Source organism: Pan troglodytes, chromosome 10, assembly GCF_028858775.2.
Source record: "Pan troglodytes isolate AG18354 chromosome 10, NHGRI_mPanTro3-v2.0_pri, whole genome shotgun sequence".
In the NCBI taxonomy this organism is placed as follows: domain Eukaryota; kingdom Metazoa; phylum Chordata; class Mammalia; order Primates; family Hominidae; genus Pan; species Pan troglodytes.
In genome coordinates, this window is record NC_072408.2 from 33,965,845 (window position 1) to 33,987,039 (window position 21,195).

Consider the following 21,195-nt stretch of genomic DNA (forward strand, 5'->3'; position numbering starts at 1 on the left):
GCTACTTTTTAATGAACCTGTTGTAGAGATTACTTTTCATGGACATTAACAGAAAGATAAGTTGAGACCATTTTTTCATTTCCATCACCTTGTAAATTTTAGAATATAAATATTTTATTTATGACTGTATTTATGACTATTTCATACAAAGTGGCAATCATAGTTTTACAAATTATGAAACTGAAGACCAAAGAAGTTCAGGGATTTAATAGATGCACACTACATTATGTATAGATTTTAGAATTTTGTCAAGTTCACATATGTGTCAAATCAGAGAAGCCATACCAGTAGCACACATTCATTCCCATGTCTATGATTCACTTTTACTTTTTTTTTTTCTTTTCTTTCTACCCAGGGGATAATTCAATTTAGTGCATGATTATGTGGTAGAAAGAAACTATTATCAGTAGGAAGGGTAATGTGGTAGGCAGAATTTTAAGACGACCCCCAAGATTTTCACCCCCTGTACATACTTGTATAATCCTCTGCCTTCAAGAGTGGGTCAGAACTGTGAATAAAAGGGACTTTAAGACAAGAAAAACATCCTTGATAAGCCTGACCGAATCAGGTAAGCTTTTAAAAGAGACTGGGCATTTCCTGGAGAAAAGGATTCTAAGTGAGTGGGATATACATATCCCTTTGACATAAGGGAGAATATTTGTTGCTTGCTTTGAGGATGAAGGGGGCCCTATGGCAAGAATTGTAGCTGGCCCCTCAGCGCTGAGCAGCCTCTGCTGACAGAGAGTGATGAATTGGGGACCACAGTTCTACAACTTCAAGGAACTGAATTCTGCTACCATTACATGGCCTTGGAAGAGCACTTGAGCTCCGGATGAGAATGCAGCCTGGCTGACCCCTTGATTTTAGCCTATAAGATCCGAGCAGAGAAACCACTCTCTTTGTGCCTGAAATTCTGACCTGTAGAACTGTGAGCTAATAAGTGGGTATTGATTTAAGCTGTCAAGTTTGTCGTAATTTGCGATTTGGCAGTAGAGAATTAATAAAGAGGGAAGATACTGACTTTGCCGTTAGTGTGCTGCTTGATGCACTTTTTTTGTGAGAAGCTTCACCTGATAAAAGTGGATAGATTGGGTCAGATTAACCTGAATATCCTAGAATTATTTTGAGACAGGAATGTTGATTTTTGATCACAGATTTAGTAACAACATGCTGTTAAATTTTTTTTTTTTTTTTTTTTTTTTTTGAGACAGAGTCTTGCTCTGTCACCCAGGCTGGAGTGTAGTGGCATGATCTCGGCTTACTGCAACCTCTACCTCCCTGGTTCAAGCAATTCTCCTGCCTCAGTCTCCCGAGTAGCTGGGAGTACAGGCACATGCCACTATGTCTGGCTAATTTTTTTATTTTTTTATTTTTAGTAGAGACAGGATTTCACCATGTTGGCCAGACTGGTCTCGAACTCCTGACCTCAGGCAATCAGCCCTCCTCAGCCTCCCAAAGTGCTGGGATTACAGGTGTGAGCCATGGCGCCCGGCCACTGTTAAACTTTTATCAAGCCACAGTGTTGTCTACAGTCCCAGAGGCCTATCAGGAATATCAACTAATTTGCAATTAATTGATAAAATATATATTTGATAGAGAGGCATGTATGGGTGATCCAGTTGTAGCTGGGTGTATGGGACCAACAATTTCTCTAGGCTTCTGTGTTCATGGGTAGACTTGTTTAGAGGAAAGCATCTTGCAAGGGAGATGTTAGTGTGTGGTTCCTGAAGAGCTGAGGTTGGAGAGAGGGGCAGCTGCAGATGATAACACGGCATCCTAAACTCAGTGTGACTTCACTGGCAACACTCGAGTCCTTTAGAAAGAAAGGCTGTAGTTGGAAGCTAAAGAATTGTTTTTAAGAAAAATTTGCGAAACATGCCCATAAGCTGAACTACATGGATCTCCAGGGGACAAAGTGAACCAGGGTGGAGCATTTTAGTGTTCTTCCCTCTTCCTCCTGTCGCACATGGCATTGCTCTGGTGATATGAAGGCCATAGCTCATGATGGAGATACCCAGAGTGTCACTGTAGTTCAGATAAATATTGGCTCTTGCATAAATAGAAATTAACATCACGCCAAAAAGAAATTTTTCTCAGGCAAGGTTTAATAGGCTTGCAGCTCTAGCAAGGCAAGGGAGAAGCATGAGGGAAAGAGATCCTGGTGCCAGCTCCCCAAAGGGCTAAGCTCTTGTCATTTTAAGGAAGCTGAGGCGAGAAAAGGAGTGATGTGTAGGCACGTAGAGGTGGGGAATTTTTAGCATCTGCACAGTCTGATAACATGCTTCTTTATGTGTCATATGTCTCATTGGCCTGTTAAATCTACACCCCTGGGTGTGATTTTAGTATTATAATGAGATTATGAAGAGGAAAAAAATCAGTGAAAGGCCAGTGCTGGGTCCATCTTGTCTTTAGCTGGCTGGATCTGATCCAGTTCTTTTTTTGTTTTTTTTTTTTCCAATTATACTTTAAGTTTTAGGGTACATGTGCATAGTTCTTATGGGGAATGCCAGACTCTTCCTTTTGTAACCTTGGGAGATGGTCAATTTCTTATCAGGAATGCTAGAGTCCCACTTTAGCAACCTTGGGAGACATTGTTCAAGGAGGTAAACGTTAGGCTCTGCCTTTTATGGTTAGGAATTCAGCTTGGCTGGGTAAGTTACGAGGGGGCAGCTTTCTGCTACGTGACTTGGGTCAGCTTGTTAAGGGAGGTAAGAGGGTAGGGGAGGAAATATGCCCGGACATGTGAGGCCCATGGAGATCCTGAGCTCTGTGTCTCTTGTCTACCGGGACCTGTGCTGTCTCAAGAGGAACACTGACAAAGCCCTGAAGGAGAAGACTGAAACCACTCATTTAGGGGAGAAGGTAGGAGGGCTAACAGATTATTTGAATGTGTGATAGGGAGTAGATATAGCAAATTAGGGACATGTTGATTTTGAGATCCCTATAATAATTTAGAAGTAGAGATGTTCGGTGTTTTTAGGTCCCTGTGATATAGAAGTAGTATAAAAATAAGGCTTGAGAGCTTAGAATGGGGTTTGTGTTGAAGATGTGGATTTTGGTAATTAACATATTGGTGCCAGTGCGATTCATGGCTGTGGATGAGGTACTCTTGTGAGAGTACATGGCATAATAAGAAAAGAACTCTGGGGGCAGACAGGCAATACTGGAAAATACCGATTAGTCTTTAGAGAGTCCAGAAGAGAATTGGGACAAAGTGGTATACTGGCAGCCAAGGGAGAAAAGAGGTTTGATATCTTTATAAAATTTATTGCATGCTTTATAATACCTGTTGCATAGCCTTAGAGGGATTTAACAATCCAGTCATTAAAGGAAATTTCTTCTCCAAAATTGGCCACACTTGATGCTGATCCTCGTTCTGTCACCAACAATATTACTTTCCTTTTAGCAATTTAAAAAGGAGTAGCCAAGCTTTCCTCTTTTCTAATTAAACAATCATTACTTGCTAATTTAAGAAAGAATTTTAATTTTTAATTTACTCTTATGCAAAAGATAGCTTTTGCAATGACTTTGAGCCAAAATATCAGTGAATATTTCTTTGTCAATTAATGGGAACAGAACACAGAATAAAAGCATCCTCATTAAACCATGTTCATATGTTTTTCAGCTTCTGAAATCACTAGTGTCAAATTAATTGAAAGAAGTGCCTCTACACTGTTGGTTTTAAGGAGAGACTTAATCAAGTCAGCCAACAATAATTCTCTATGTTGGTAATTAATGACTTTAATAATTTATCTGATGTTGAATAATTCCTTTTATGCTTAATGGATCCATAAATAATTATCTAGGATTAGAAGAATTTGCAATATTTTCATTTATATTGAACATATCAGAAAGTTAATCACCTAAACCTAGACTAATATAATGAGGAATCTAAAACTCATCGAGGCTTCATTTCTTTTAGACTTCCACTCATGAGCTCTTTTCTCCTTCTCAGAGGTTCCAGTTTTAGATTATTTTTTCCTGAAAGTCTTTGATGCTGCTCTGAGCAGCTCTGCACATCTCCAGGGCCTTCAAAGAAGCTGTCTCATCTGAATATGAACCCATGAAGATATTGGCGTGATAAGAAATCAATTATATCTTTCTTCCTTGTGCTTCGTGTGCATAGCAATAGAACTGTTGGGTAATTCTGTGGAAGAAAGTATTTAGTGGAAGCTATTGTTTTATTCCCTTCTGTCTGGGGGTAGGAGAAGTATTGTTTAAATACAACATGAGACAGGGTGAAGAATGCTCCTGGAAGGTTCTTGGCCACCATACACAGACTTATGTGTGGTGTCGAACCTTAGCAGAAGAGGAATTTGGAAGAGTAGTGAGGAGAACATTAGATTTTATTGGAGTAGATGAATTGAAAACCCTAAAGAAAACCTTAGGAAGCAGAAAAAGTATAATTATCTCACAGTGACACTTTGCTGAAGTGTAGGGCAGAAAAGTGATTTTCAAAAAAGCTTTTGCACTATAAATATTTATGTATTTATTTTAAATTAACTTCTGTTTCTAATGCCTTAAATCTCACTGAGTTACTTTGCTAACAAAACTGAAGATAATCTGGAGGCTTTTTCTCAAAGAAACTTCAAATAAATTTTTTTTTCATATTTCTCCACATGTCTGTTTGATCTTTCAGCGTACTATGGATTATACCAGACATGCTCAAATATAAAGAAGTAGGGAAGACTGATCTTAGCTAACTTTTAATACAACAACACCAGGCAAAATTCACTTCCCTTTTGAAAAGTACAATTTAAATCAGTTTCATTTACCAAGTCAAAGGTTAAAGATACTGTCACAAAGAGGAAGTATGAATTTAAAGGGAGTGGATTTTGGCTCAGTTCAGTCTATGCCAATTGATAACTGAGTAATATTTGCCAGGGTACTTAACCACTCTGAAGTTCAGTTTAGGGTCTACAAAATAAAAAGAGTGTAAGGAAGACAAAGTAAGAATATTTTTGGAAAAGGTTTGTAAACAATAAAATTCAAATTCAAAACCATATAATTGAAGTTAGTTATCACTAACAATATAATAATCAGAAAACAATAGTTTTATGTATAGCTCATGTGGTCAGTAAGTATTCTTAAATAACTTAGTGGATTAATAAGTCTGCAAGAGTAAAAACAAAAACCCTTACTGGTAATTGACCATAAAACAATATATATGTGTGCGTATGTGTATGTATATGCGTGTATGTGTGCCTGTGTGATCTATTACTTTGGGTAGGCTAAGCTGCTGAAATGAATGGACATGAAATGATTAAATAATTGTCCCAAGTTTAATCTTTTTATCTGACTGGCAGCTTCACTCCTTATAGTTGTCTAGGAACACGTCTGATGTGACCAGTCTAGCTGTGAGAAGGGGGAGAGAGTCTAATCTGGGTCCAGTGATTTCCATTCAAGCAAGAGAGGTGGAATTTACACATGTTGCCTCCTTCCATATTCCATTGTCAAGAGCTTGGACACATGGCCATGCCTAACTGCAAAAGAGCCTGGGGATGTATGCCCTCTAGCTTAGCATCTGTGTCCTACCTACATATTAATTACTATCAGAAGAATAACTGATTTTAGTGGATAGTTAGTATGTCCACCATGATGGACACTGCTTTTTCCTTATTTCCCCCTTAATGAAATACACAGTACATTAAATTATTGACATATTAAATAATATATAAATAGTGCCTAGCATATAGTAAGTACTCAAGTGATAGCTGTTATTGTTATACAAATATTTCATTTCATAACAATGAAGAAGAATGTTGTGTTATTGGTTCAATGGTTGTCATCTGAAAATGTAATAACATTTATGTCCATATTTCATTTGTGATGAGTTTCTTGTAGTCATTAAATCTTTAAAATTCAAGATCTTCAAGTGTGGTGGCTCATGCCTGTAATCCCAGCACTTTGGGAGGCTGAGGCAGGCAGATCACTTGAGGCCAGGAGTTTGAAACCAGCCTGGGCAACGTGGCAAAACCCCATCTCTACTAAAAATACAAAAATTAGCTGGGTGTGGTGGTGTGTGCCTGTAGTCCCAGCTACTCGGGAGGCTGAGGCAGGAGAATTGCTTGAACATAGGAAATGGAAGTTGCAGTGTCCGGAGATCACACCACTACACTCCAGCCTGTGTGACAGAGTGAGACTCTGTCTCAAAAAAAAAAAAAAAAAAAAAAAAAAAAAAAAAAAAAAAAAAAATTCATGTAGTTAGAAGGATTTGGATGTGCTAGATGTGAATATTTCATTTATAAGCTCGCATTCTACTGTCTGTATGAAAACAAATTGATGGTTGAAGATCATGGCTTCAGAAGCAAGAGGAAACAAGACTTTCTTAATTTTATGGCATTTTATAGCTATGGATTTGTTAGCTAAACGAAAATGTAGAATGTTTTCCTGCAGAAGTTCCAAAATTAATAAACTTATCACCACTTAATTTTAATAAATTATTAATTAGCTCATAAGACATGTCACTCTCCAAACAATTAAATTGCATTAGAGATTAGAATTTGAAGGGTTTTAAAAAATGTTCCCTTTAAATGAACCCTTTAATTTCAAGATTAAGCAAAATTAAGTATTGAAATTTTTGTGATGCAAAAATAAAGTACTTAATGATATTTGCTGGAAAAACTCTGTGCCTGTGCAATCATGCTGGCTGGAATGCCATGGTACCGTCTGAGCACAGAAACCTAAAATTAATCTTGACTTTGCCATACATTATCTTTCTCGTGTGTGTGTGTGTGTGTGTGTCTGTGTGTGTTCTAACTTTGGGAAGGGGAAGGGTAAAACACTTTAAACTTAAATGCCTGTGCTGCATAAGTTAATTATTGTACATTCAATGAGAAATAGTTCCTATTTAATGCTATGCTAGGCAAGTCAACAAACTGGAAGCAAGTTTGTACTCACCAACCTCGAATTCAGCACACATAGACTCAAAACATTTGTATTGTATACTATGGCATAGTCAAGATACAAAGACACCTAGTTTGCTTTAGCAGCATGCCATGTGTGAGGGCTATTTCATCTCACTGGAGACAATCCCTACTCTTGCCATTCTACAAAATGATTCATTTTCATCTGTATAGTCATGGCATAGGAAGACCTCAGTACCATGTGGGTCCACTTGGTTCATGGCCTGTCATTTTATGATTGCAGATAACTAAAACTATTCTAAGTATCCACCATATAATCAAAAATATAATAAAAAATAAGGGGATACTAACATGAATTTTGAAGTTAAACAGACCTAAAGTCAAATTTTGGCTCTACCACTTACCAACTGTGCAATGCTATTCAAGTATTTCTGAACATGAGATATCTGAACATGAGTTTTCTTATCTATAATATATAGATAAGATAATAACACCTACCTATAATATAACACCTACCTCAAAGGTGTTTTCTTATCTATAATATATAGATAAGATAATAACACCTACCTATAGTATAATAACATCTACCTCAAAGGCTTAATGCAAAGATGAAATGGAGGAATACAAGATATGTAAAATGTGTGGTACACAGAAGGGAACAATACCAAAGTAATAGTGAAATCTTCTGGTGAACATTTAGGATATCCGTAGGATGTTTTTCAGATTCCAGTCTCTATTCTTTGTCTTACTCTGTCCCCTGATCTGTATTGCCTGCTTTTGTTTTCCATGATACTATAAACTGGATATGGCACTTCCTGCCGTCAGAAGCAGTATCTTGGATTAGTTTGTTTTAGTTCTTGCTCTGTCCTCTGTGCTGCTCAGTTGGAAGAGATTTTAAAGGTTTCACTGGCTTTAGATGGGAACAAGAACATTTTTTAGGTTGATGGGCTTCCCCTATCATTTAAGAGCTAACTAAACAGTTCTCATTGCAAAAGAATAAGTCATCCTAGGATTAAAGTAAACTTTTTCAGTTGATCAGGGTATCAGTTTTCTTTCTTTACTTTGCTCCATCTTATTTGGATCATTCGGTATTTTGATCTTTGGAATGGATTATTATTTATTTATTTTAGACAAGGTCTCACTCTGTCACTCAGGCTGAAGTGCAGTGGTGTGATCACGGCTTACTTCAGCCTCAACTTCCCAGGCTCAGATGATTCTTCTACCTCAGCCTCCCAAGTAGCTGGCTGGGACTACAGATGCACATCACCTCACCCTGCTAATTTTTTGTTATTTTTTGTAGAGATGGGATTTTGCCATGTTGCCCAGGTTGGTCTTGAACTCCTGGGCTCAAGTGGTCTGCCCACTTCAGCCTCCCAAAGTGCTGGAATTACAGGCATCAGACATCATGCCTGGCCTGGAATGGATTATTATTATTATTATTATTTGAGATGGAGTCTCGCTCTGTCACCCAGGTTGGAGTGCAGTGGCGCGATCTTGGCTCACTGCAACCTCTGCCTCCTGGGTTCACGCCATTCTCCTGCCTCAGCCTCCTCGGTAGCTGGGACTACAGGTGCCCACCACCATGCCCGGCTAATTTTTTTATTTTTATTTTTAGTAGAGACGGGGTTTCACCGTGTTAGCCAGGGTGGTCTCGATCTCCTGACCTTGTGATCCGCCCTCCTCGGCCTTCCAAAGTGCTGGGATTACAGGCGTGAGCCACCGCGCCCGGCCAGGAATGGATTATTTTAACAAAGAAGGTGCAAGATTTTTGCTCAAGGATGTTCGTCCTCATGCCCATTTTACATTTTACTTTACCTATCTTTCTCTGGATATGCAACTTTGTCTAAACCAGGATGCTTGGAGAAAAATGAGTGTGAAAAAATAGTACCTGAAATGTAATGTAAGAAGTTTAGTTGCCTTGTTTATGAATATGCTATTAATTTTTTATAAATATTAGTGCAGTGAAGTGTATTGCATAATAAAACATCAAGAACTAATGTTCTAGGCATCTCAAAAAGAACACAGCCAAAACACAACTGTATTTCCCCTATCCTCACAAGTTTGCTTTTTCTAGTCTTTTTCATCTCAGGATGACACTATCATCCACGCAGTTGTTCAAGCCAAGTATCTAGAAGTTAGCCTTATTCTCCACATTTATCCTGTCAGCCAGGTATGATTAAACTAATATTCAAAAGCTATCTCAAATTGTCTCCTCTCCTCTAACATCATGGCTCAGGTCTACAACTCTCTTTAGAGTCCTCCCATGGATTATTATGTCCCAACAGTACATCCCTCCATGGAGAAGTTGAAGTAATTTTTGAAAAATTTTTATTTTGTAAAGACAGAGTCACCCTATGTTGCCCAGACTAGTGTCCAGCTCCTGGCCTCAAATAATCCTCCTGTCTCGGCCTCCCAAAGTGCTTGGAGTAATGTTTTAAAAGTGCGAATGAGACCATGTTGCTCTCCTGCTTGAACTCCCTCAAAGCTTCCCATCTCACCTAGAAGAAAAATCACTCTCCTTACTCAGGCTTACAAAGTCCTACATGATCATTCACCTGTCTCCTCTTTGAGCTTATTTTGTGATCCTTTTCTCACCCCCGCTTCCTGTGCTCTAGCCACATGCTGACCTTCCCGGGTCCTGGAGAGCTGTTCCTTCTTAGCATTCCGATTTCAGCCTAAATGCCACCTTTCTAGAGAGGCCTTTTCTATTGCTTTCCATCACATTGTTGCATTTAGTCTTTCTGTAGCACTTATACCCTCTGATCACTAGGCTGTCAGCTTCATGAGAGGAACTCCACAGGTTCTCTTCATCACTGTATTCACAGTACTCAGAACTGTGTCTGCAAGAGGTTTAATATGTTATTTGTTGAAAGACTTCTTTTGCTTTTTACTTAAGTAGCATTATTTGCAGTTTGCATCTTAAACAGGACTTAACTTCACATTAATAATGTAAGGGCATTAAGTGATGGTGGGTTGTGCCAATTTATTTCGTATGTTCAGATTTGATAATTCTATCTGAAATTTGGTGCAGCTGAAACATTCATGTTTTATAACCAAAAGCTGAACAATAAGAATATAATAAACCAGACACTGTCCCCTGCAATGATGAACGTGAAAAACAGAAAAGAGAAAAAATAAATAAGAAAGAGTGTAGTGACAGCTTATAATATACTAATATGATATTCATGATTATTTAGCCTTTAGGTAAAGTATTCGGAGTCCAAGGCAGTTAGGAGGCTTTTCTGTGGAAAGCTGGGATGCTATTTTTTTTGAAGTGCAAATGATTTCTGAATTTGTTATCAGATCACTCTGAACTCATTGGATAATTACAACTGATTTTTCTTTTACGCTAGGTGTAGCCCTAACTACTAGCAGAGGCAAGAGAATAGAGCTATGCCACTTCCTCCATCAGTAAGGGAGCACTCAATGTAAACTCCCTAGGAAAGAGCTGCTAACAAAAGTCTTTGTGTTTCAATTAAACCAAGGAAAGTGAAGTATCAGGTTGTTGACTATAATTGCTTTTATGGTTATTGCTCTTAGCTGGTATATTTTAATGCCGTTTTTCACTATGTGTCTCATTAGCTTTGTAGCATATTCTCTCTCACATACACACACACAGACTTTTCTTGTCTGTATAGAAAAAATAGTATTACTTGAGGTTTGCTTAAAAATGTTGCCAATTGTCTCAGTATTAGAAAGAGATTAAGATATCTCTGCAGTCCATTGCTATTATTGCACCTCATTCAAGACATTTTTTAACCTCAAATTCCCCAATAATGTTCTAAAAATAAAGCAGCACAAGAAACAAATATCTTAAAGAGGAAACTGCCTTCTGTGTCTTTGGAATTTCCTCTAGTTCCTTGCTGAGAGCTGGTCTCAGACAGCTCTGGGAGGAATGAATGAATGGATGAATTAATATTACTCCCAAAACTTGCATGCAAGTGTATAAATGTCTTCAGGAAGTAAGGCCACCTTGCAACATTATAAATTTTAGGAAGAACTTGACATATATACATTGGCTATAGCAAACATCGTATTTAATCTAAATAAAAGTGTTATTTTAAAGTGGGTTAGCAAATCTTTTTAGTGTTAATGGTGCATGCCATGATTATGCACATTGAAGTGAAGCAGTGTGCCTGGTCACTATTGTGTTGTTCTTGTCATGTGAAATAACTAAAATTCAAACAACCAAAGGGGACAGTTGAGTCCTGTGTAACAATATATTATGTGTTTTCTTTTTTCAAGTATAAAAAACGAGCACTTGGACTCTATGTATGTAAGGAACTTATATGTTTTCTGGTTCTTATGAACAGCTCAACCTTTGTTAGCTAGTGTTATTATAAGGTTTAAGGCATTTCTTGTCCATTTTTCACGTACCATTGGGAGTTGTTCATGCTATTGAAATACAGTTTGACTGTACTCCTGGTGTACGTAGCATCTGAAATTGTCTGTCTATCCAGGAAGTAGCTTAAGCCCTAGAAAGCTGTAGTTCAGCATGCTCTTAATTTTGGTAATTCATTATGTGGTGTGTATAGGGCAGAGGATTAGATGCCATCCCTGTCCCCTTGGACTCATAGTAAGAGCATCAGATTAGTGATTTCCAGAAAATAAACAAAACACACCTTTAAAGAAACCTCTGTTTTGATTCTTTCCTGCCCCTATGCCATTAGGGATTTGCTGTTAGGGTCACAGATAAACTAAAAAGGTTAATAGGCTGCCATGGAGCAGTGAGAAAGGAGTCAGCCTGGAGAGCAACAGACTAGTGTGGAGCCCAGAAGCCATTTAATGATGGCTTCCATTGATCACATAAATAAATCCTCTCTGTGGAAATTGCAGCACAAAAATTGCTCTGCTTTTGTGATTGAGGTTTTCAAGCTGGCTTTCTTTATTTCTAGAGAGGATATGCTTTATGATGTCCCCACACAGGAAACTTTAAGAACATGGAGAAAATTTGTGACATTCAGACCCCATAGTTTAGGAGTCACATCTTTCTATTTGTGTTGGCATTGATGTTGGTAACACTGATGCATTCAGTTAGTATGAATTCATAGTTTCTACTTTTAAATGACTGTCTATGATTATAAATATTTCTGATGGATGTAATCATGTAGTCTGTTTGTTCTTATTTCCCAGTGATTCTTGACAATGGCCAAGTACTACAAGACATCTGAATCCTTTATATGAAGTCAAAAATAATTTTAGGCTTGGTAAAGGAGAAATCTTCTAAATTGGTTTTTTGAATTATATTTGTAAATTTTGAATAATATTTTGTAAATTTTCCATTGTCATGTTCTAATAGAGTGTGAGCCCCTCTGATGATTTGACTGGCATGATAGATGAGCCCCTTCCTTAACTATTGTAAGACCTATTTCAAAGAGACAGGTAGAAGATTTGCTAATTGTTCTTTGGGTACCAGCAGAAAAAATAGCTTAACTTTTCTAATGTTTAGCATTTCAAAAGAGAGCAGAGGTGAGTTATAAAAAAAGAATGAATACCATCTCATCTTGTTCTCTCAGAACTCCATCCTCAAGACATCAATGTGGCTGATTTGCCTAGGTAGCTGAGGGTGTGCTATAGGAACTGAACAGAGGTTCACAGAGAGCGAAAGTCACCTTATGTGGGGGTATTTGTAGTTTAAACTTTCTTGAAGATTAACTTTGTATAGCTAGTTCATGCCTTTCATATCTATGAGAACATTCATCACAACATTTCCTGTATTTAAAAAACAGAGATCTGTTCTGATTTGTGTTAGAGTTTGTATTCTCAAAGTGAGGAAGGTAAATAAGCTTTTTTAAAATATTTATTTAATTTTTTTTTTTTGTAAAAGGAATTGTAGACCAGTGACTACAGAATTGTGTTATTGTGGAATTGTGGAATGCAGTTTGTGGACATGAAGATCTGACACTAAGAATTTTCCTTTTTTTAGAAGAATCTGAAAAAAAAAGTAAAAACAAAAATTATGAAAAGGAAAGTAATAGACACATACTCAAGTTGAAATAAATGCAGTAAACAAATAATATACAAATGCAAATCTAATTGTGAAGTCTGATGTTTTATTAGTTTTTTCAATGATATCTGGATATTTAAAAGTCACCTGAATATTTCTTGAAAGTTCATTTTGATATTGTAAGGAGAGTGAAATTCTGTCTGATACTTTACCATTAAAAAATTGGGCTACTATGCTACAGAAGTATAGTAACTAAAATGACATGGTACTGGCATAAAAACAGACATAGATCAGTGGAACAGAAAAGATAACCCAGAGATAAATCCATACATCTACAGTGAACTCATTTTTTGACAGAGGTGCCAAGAATATACATTGGAGAAAGGACCTTCTCTTCAATAAGTGGTGCTGAGAAAACTGGATATCCATATGCAGAAGAATGAAACTTACCTCTATCTCTCTTCATACACAAAAACCAAATAAAAGTGGATTAAAGACTTAAATCTAAGACCTCAAACATTGAAACTACTAAAAGAAAACATAGGGGAAACTCTCCAGGACATGGGACTGGACAAACATTTCTTGAGTAATACCCCACAGGCACAGGCAACCAAAGCAAAAATGAACAAATGGGATCACATCAAGTTAGAAAGCTTCTGCACAGCAAAGGAAACAATCAACAAAGTGAAGATACAACCCAAAGAATGGGAGAAAATATTTGCAAACTACCCCTCTGACAAGGGATTAATAACCAGAATACATAAAGAGCTCAAACAACTCTATAGGAAAAAATCAAATAACCCAATTAAAAAATGAGCAAAGGATTTGAATAGACATTTTTCAAAGGAAGACATACAAATGGCAAACAGGCATATGAAAAGGTGCTCAACATCACTGATCTTCAGATAAATGCATATCAAAACTACAATGAAATATTATCTCATCCCAGTTAAAATGGCTTTTATCCAAAAGACAAGCAATAACAAATGCTGGGGAGGATGTGGAGAAAAGGGAACCCTCTACACTGTTGGTCGGAATGTAAATTAGTACAACCACTATAGAGAGCAGGTTGGAGGTTCCTTAAGAAACTGAAAATAGAGCTAACATATAAGCCAGCAATCCCACTGCTGAATATATGTCCAAAAGAAAGGAAATCAGTAGGTTGAAAATATATCTGCATTCCCTTGTTTATTACAGCACTATTCAACATAGCCATGATTTGAAAGCAACCTGTGTTCATCAATAGATGAATGGATAAAGAAAATGTGGTACACATACACAATGAAGTACTATTCAGCCATAAAAAGAATGAGATCCTGTTATTTGCAACAACATGGATGGAACTGGAAGTCATTATGTTAAGTGAAATAAGCCAGACACAGAAAAAAACAAACAAACATTGCTTGTTCTCTCACTTATTTGTGGAAACTAAAAATGAAAATAATTGAACTCATTGAAATAGAGAGTAGAAGGATGGTTACCAGTAGCTGGGAAGAGTAGTGAGGGTGGTGGGGGGAAGTGGGGGAAGTGAGGATGGTTAATGGGTACAAAAAATTGTTAGAAAGAATGAATAAGACCTAGCGTTTGTTAGCACAACAGGGTGGATGGTAAAAAATAATTTAATTGGACACTTAAAAGGACACTTAAGAATAACTAAAAGAGTATAATTGGATTGTTTGTAATACAAAGGATAAATGTTTGAGGTGATGGATACTCTATTTATCTGAATCTGATTATCATGCATTGCATGCTGATACCAAATATCTCATATACCCCATAAATATATATACCCTACTATGTACACACACACACACACACACACACACACGGCTGTTTCAGCAAAAAACAGTGTTATCCAGCCTTTTATTTGAATGGGGAATTCTGTTTTTTACTTTTCAGTTACTAATTCTCAGTTACTAATTCTTTCACTTTGAAAAAATTACTGTTCCTAATCACACAGAAATGACAGGGTTTATCTACAGCTTTTCCTACATGCACTGGTGCTTTCAAGATTACATTGATATTAATAATTGTAACCAGCTTTTTTATAAAGTGGTATGGCTCTGGAGGCTGTTGGTGTGTTCTGCAGCTGACATGCAAGTAAAAACCACTTTTCTTTTATTATTTTGTGGATGATAAGGCTGAGTACAGGTGTAAATATTACTTTTGAGGTGAAATATATGTACAGAACTCAGTTTTAGTTCTACCCCTACTAATCAGTAAACACACACACACAACACACACACACACACACACACAGAATTTTTATCAGCATACACAGTGCTTCTTGGCTAGTGAAACCATATGATTTTAAAAATTGACCACACTTGATGCTTTTTATGATATGAACACATGCTAAGAATAAATATAAAGAAGCTTATAATATATGGGGCTCTGGGCCTGTGCCCAGATACTATCACACATATTTTAGTTTCAATACTGATTATGATTTGGAGTTTTCAAGTGCACATTTTTTCAACATTGTTTTGGTATTTTCATTGGTAAGACAAGGCAGGAAAATGAGAGCCAAGAGGCTCTCTGCTATAATCCGTCATTGTTTATTCACAGAATCCTAGTCTGCAATAGGTTGCTGAATATTTGATTTTTGTAATTTGGAAATTCCTTTTCCTGTTTACTACCCATATTAATATTGTTGACGTTTGGACTGATGTTCTGTGCTCAGGTTTTTTCCTGGAAGTGAGGTGTATCACCTTAACGAGCTTTTTCTTAGTAAAACACATAAGTTGTGTAATACTTTCTGATTTCATGCAAAGCTTATACTCAATATGAAAATAGCTTGCAGAAAATGCTTGTACTATGACTGGTTTTTGGAACTAAATTCCTTGGAGGAAAAACAAGGCTGTGTGATTTTAATCTTGAGGGAGCATAGTGTTAAAATATAGCAACAACAGCTATCTAAAGTAATATTATATGTAGCATTCAATAGTATATGCACAAGACTTCATATTGTCAGTTAAAATAGTAAAATTAATATTGATGCCTTAGAGAAATATAGACAATGGAAACTGAACCTCTAGTTTATAAAATGGTACAAATTCAATAGAAGACTTACTGTGAAGATTGTTAGTGGTATTCCTACAGTAATAGGTATTGGAAGTTCTGAGGATTATATGAAAACCATGCTCATTTGGAAGCTATTACTGACCACAATTTGTGACAGGTTTGCAGATGGATTAATACATAGTGAACTAAAGTGTACCTTAATAGCACTTATGAGGGAATGCAATTCAGTCATATAAGTTACTTAAAAATTACATATGAAGAAAATGAAACATTTAATGATATTGAACAGAAACATTTTTATGTGGATAACTAGCTTAAGATTTTGCATTCTTTCTGTTGAATCCACCAAGTGGTATGGTTCTGGAGGAAATTTGAAAACCGAAGTCCAACAGATTTGAGTGGTGTATATTTTTTCTTTTATCCTCTTTTCATTGTTCTTGGCTGACAAGTTGCCTCTGGGTTCCCTTTTAATGTTATACTGGCAATACGTTAATAAGAAAACAGGTAAGTTGTTTATTGGCACAACTGTGTTTTTGTTTTTTTAATTATTCAAAACCAAGTGGGTTTGTGGAATGGCAACTACAGGTTTTAAATAGGCTCCAACTTTTTTGTGTATATGTACAGTGATACACTATGGCAAAATAGCTCTGTCTATGTGTTCCAAAATTCCACAAAATATAAATATCTTTGTCTTCATCATGTAAAAAATAATAGTGTTTACAATTGTTGGGTAAAGTTTTTAGTGCATTTAAAAAATGAACTCAGATTCAGATTTAAAATTCCAGCGCTGTCATTTGTTAGTTACTTAACCTTAAATCAGCTTAGAAATTTCCCCCTGAGCCTCAGTTTTCTCATCTCTAAAATGATCATGACACATAAATTACACAGCTCTCGTAAGCAATGTATTAATATATATTAAGCACCTACCATTGTCTAAGAAACAATGTAAGTGAACAACAAATAATAGCTCTCATTGTTTTTCTACAAGTTGCTTTCCTTTTCTTAATCTTAAATATTAGGATTATCCAATCTATTTTGTGTGTGTGTATGCATGTGTGTGTGTGTGTGTGTGTGTGTGTGTGTCCAGCCACCCTTACATAGCAAAAACCATTGGCTTTCTTTATATTTTGATTCATTTTTAGAAATATCTATATCATGAACAATGATTAAGCTTTGCTCTTAAAGTTTTTGATTATAGGAAATTTGTATGTTGTATATCTCTATTAACCATAACAGTTGATACATCAAACCACCTGGTGTTCATTTGGATAACACAGAATTTTCTATGTGAATAGCATTCATTGTGCAAATGGAAAGACAGCAAAATATAATTTGGTTAATCATTAAGATGAACACTTCGGTGTCTCTGTATCTGCCTTTCTATCAAAGGTGCCTTTTCTAAGGCTGCATACTAAATGGATTCCATTGCAATAGAAAGTTCCCAGGAGTGTTGAATAAAGGTTAACCCAAACTATATATATAGAATACATGTTTCTGTTTCTTCAGATAAACTTTAACAGATAAATGAATAAGAATTTGATGGTAGGAAATGGCTCCTGGATTTATTCATAACTCTGAGTAGATAGATATATAGCCCAATTATTATGGTTATTAGTTTAGATTAGCATCAGGAATTAGACTACTATTTCATGTTAAGATTTTAAGGAAATATTTAATAGTAAGAGATTATAACCAATTTTACCTTCTACAAATAGCCAGGACAACTTTCATGTTGAAGGACCACCATAGAGTCAAGTCACTAGGGCTGTGTGGCAGGCGGAATAACGGTCCCCCCAAATATGTCCATGTCCTAATATTCAGAACTTGTGAATATATTACCTTATATGACACAGGTTGTGATCAAGAGTAGGGGTATTGAGATGGGAGATCTTCCTAGATTATCTAGATATGCCCTCTAATCATGAGTCCATCAAAGCAGTGAACCTTTCCCTGGTTGGGTCAGAGAGATAAGACAGAAAGAGAAAGAAGAAAAATGTGAAGCATGACATGGACTCCATCCACTGTTGCTGGCTTTGAAGGCAGAAGAAAGGGGCCATGAGCCAAGGAATGCGGTGGCCTTTAAAAGCTGGGAAAGGCCTTTACCTTAGGGCCAGCAGGAAAATGGTTACCTCCACTATTCAACCATAAGGACCTTAATTTTGTCAGCAACATAAATAAGCAAGAAATGGATTCACCTCTAGAGCCTCCAGAAAGGAATGCAGCCTGCTGACAGCTTGATATTAGTCTGGTGAGACCTTTATTGTACTTGAGAAATGGAAGATAATAAGTTTATGTTGTTTTAAGTCACTAAGTTTGTGTTAATTTGTTATGGCAACAACAGAAAATGGATACAGGTGTGTTAACGTCTCCATACCGTTCCAAGCAAGTCAAGACAAGGAGGTAGTGGGATTGGACCTTATTAGATATAACCTCAGAGTGGAAAGAGGCCAAGGTGGCTTGGCGTCTGTACTACTGACTCAATGAGTAGCCCCCTATCACCGCTGCAGCATGAGGAAGGCTTTCACTTCTTGTCAGGTCGCAATGAAACCACATCTCCTATTCCAGTATTATTAGTCTTACGCCCCATCAGTGTTCCCCTCCCAGATGCAAGAAGTGTGAGTTCTCCCAAGAGGATACAGTGTATTGTTAACAGATTTAGCAAATATATTAAGACAGTAGACTTGATCTTGAAAATGAGGGGTAACATTCAACTGTAAGTAAAGTGGCCAGGTAAGGGAGTTTTATGTTTTGCATCTCTTTTTTTTTTGTTGAGAGAGTCTTGCTCTGTCGTCCAGGCTGGAGTGCAGTGGTACCATCTCAGCTCAGTGCAACCTCTGTCTCTCAGGCTCAAGCAATTCTCATGCCTCAGCTTCTGGAGTATTTGGTTCTACAGGCGTGCACCATTGCACCTGGCTAATTTTTGTATTTTTAGTAGACATGGGGTTTTGCCATGTTGGCCAGGCTGGCCTCTCTTTTTTTTCCCCGAGCCTCCCCGGGCCTCTTGGTGCCGCGTCTTCTCTGCTCTTACAATAAATAGCTCAGTACTCTCATGCTTACTAGAATGTAGGTTCCCAGTAGGCAAGGATTTTTGTCACCTTTATCCACTAATATGTTTTCAAAAGTAAAAAAATAGTCTGATCTGATACATTGTAGATGTTCAATAAATATTCAATGAATGAATAAATGATGTTTTCTTAGTTTTCCTTAGGCATAGTATAGTTTAACTTATTCATGTGGTGCCTCTACTTTCCAAAATTAATTCTTGCACCTCATAAAATGAGTAACCTCCTAGTGACAATCTCATTAAATTATATTAGGAGATTATACTAAAAATGTAGCATATTTTTCTTTTTCTCATCTTGTGACTCCTCTTTCCTTACCTGATGGTAGCATATACAGTCTTATATCTCTTAACGATGGAGATATGTTCTGAAAAAATGCGCTGTTAGGCGATTTTGTCATGTGACATCACAGAGTGTAATTTCACAAACTTCGGTAGTAAAGCCGACTACACACCAAGGCTATATGGTATAGTCTGTTGCTCCTAGGCTACACACATGTACATCATGTTACTGTACTGAATGCTGTGGGCAATTGTAACATAATGGTAAGTACAAGTGAATTTAAAATATTAAAATATGGAAAAGGTAGAGTTAAAATACTGTAGAAAAGACAAAACATGGCCCACCTGTACAGAGCACTTCACCATGAATGGAGATTGCAGGATTGGAAGTTGCTCTGGGTGAGTCAGTTAGTGAGTAATGAGTGAAGGTGAAGATTTAGGACATTATTATATGGCACTGTAGATTTTATAAATGCTGTACACTTAGGCTACACTAAATTTATTAAAAATATTTTTTCTCCAATAATAAATTAACCCTAGCTTACTAAAACTTTTTTACTTTATAGGCTTTTTTTTTTCTTTTAAACTTTTGACTCTGGTAATAACACTTTACTTAAAATGCATTTTACAGCTGTACAAAAATATTTTCTTTCCCTTTAAACTTTTTTAATTTTTAATTTTTATGGATACATAGTAGATATTTATGGGGTACATGGGATGTTCTTTATTCTTATTCTATAAGCTTTTTTCTATTTTTAAATTTTTAAATACATTTTTTACTTTTAAAGTTTTTGTTAAAAACTGTGACACAAACATACACATTAGGCCTAGGCCTAGACGGGGTCAGGATCATCAGTATCACTGTCTGCAGCCTCCATATCTTGTCCCACTGGAAGGTCTTCAGGGGCAGTAACCCGCATGAAGCTACCATCTCCTGTAATATCAATGTCTTCTTCTGGAATACCTCCTGAAGGACCTGCCTGAGGCTGTTTTACAGTTAAATTTTTTTTAAGCAGAAGGAGTACACACTAAAACAGTGATAAATATGGTATAGTAGATACATAAACCAATAACATTGTCATTTATTGTTATTAAGTATTATGTATTGTACATTATTGTATGTGCTACGCTTTTATAAGACTGGCAACACAGTAAGTTTGTTTACACCAGCATCACTACAAACACTGAGTAATGCATTGATCTAGGACATTATAACAGTTATCACAAGGTGAAAAAATTTTCAGCTCCATTATGATCTTATAGGACCTCCATTGTTTATGTGGCCCATTGTTGACCAAAATGTCATTATGTGATGCATGATTGTATTTATTATTTGCAACATTCCTAGATCCGTCTGCCTGTAGAAGCTTGTATTTCTTGGCTGCTGAGGGCAGAGGACAGGAGACAAAGTCTAAAGCCCACCCAAAGTGGGTCATTTTAGAGACTAAAAGGCTGTATCCTCAGTGAAGGAGTAAAATGGTAAAAATCCATTGTGCAAGAAAGCAAGGCAAGACTCCTGACCCCCAGAAACTGTGAAACAATAAATGTGTGTAGTTTTAAGTTACTAAGTTTGTGGTAATATTGTTCTGAAACAATGATAACTGATAGCTAATACAGATCCTCAAAAACTTGAGATACAGGAATTATCAGACATAAAATTATAAAAATATTTTAATATAGTAGGAAGAAATAAAAGATCAAATTAAAATATAAATGAGGAACAAGTGACCTTGAAACTGAGTATACAGAATTGAAAAATGAATAGAACATCTAAATGAAAAATAAAAGTTGATATTAAAAACTTAACGAACAGACTAAACAATAGACATAGCTGAAAATGGAATTTGTGGCCTACAAGAAGCACTGAAAATTATTCAAGATGAACTTATCATGACTCCTGCTGTTGACTCTGCCTGGAATACTTTTCTTCAGGTGGCCACATGGCTTGCTCCTTCATTTCTTTCAGATTTCTGCTCAAATAATACCTTATTCTGGAGCCCTTTCCTGACCATGTA

At 36.6% G+C, this 21,195-nt stretch overlaps 1 protein-coding gene across 16 annotated transcripts in view; it reads left to right on the forward strand.

Annotated features, from left to right (window-relative positions):
- Positions 1 to 21,195, forward strand: part of TAFA2 (TAFA chemokine like family member 2) — a 541,094-nt gene that overhangs the window by 180,181 nt on the left and 339,718 nt on the right. The window contains exon 1 of one of the 16 annotated variants that reach the window (XM_009425012.5): positions 2,684 to 2,862. The exons of 14 other annotated variants lie outside the window; for them this stretch is intronic. The gene's annotated coding sequence lies outside the window, so the exon portion shown is untranslated. Of the gene's footprint in view, positions 1 to 2,683; positions 2,863 to 21,195 lie in introns of those variants that run through there. One more of the 16 variants, XR_010148011.1, reaches the window with a different exon arrangement.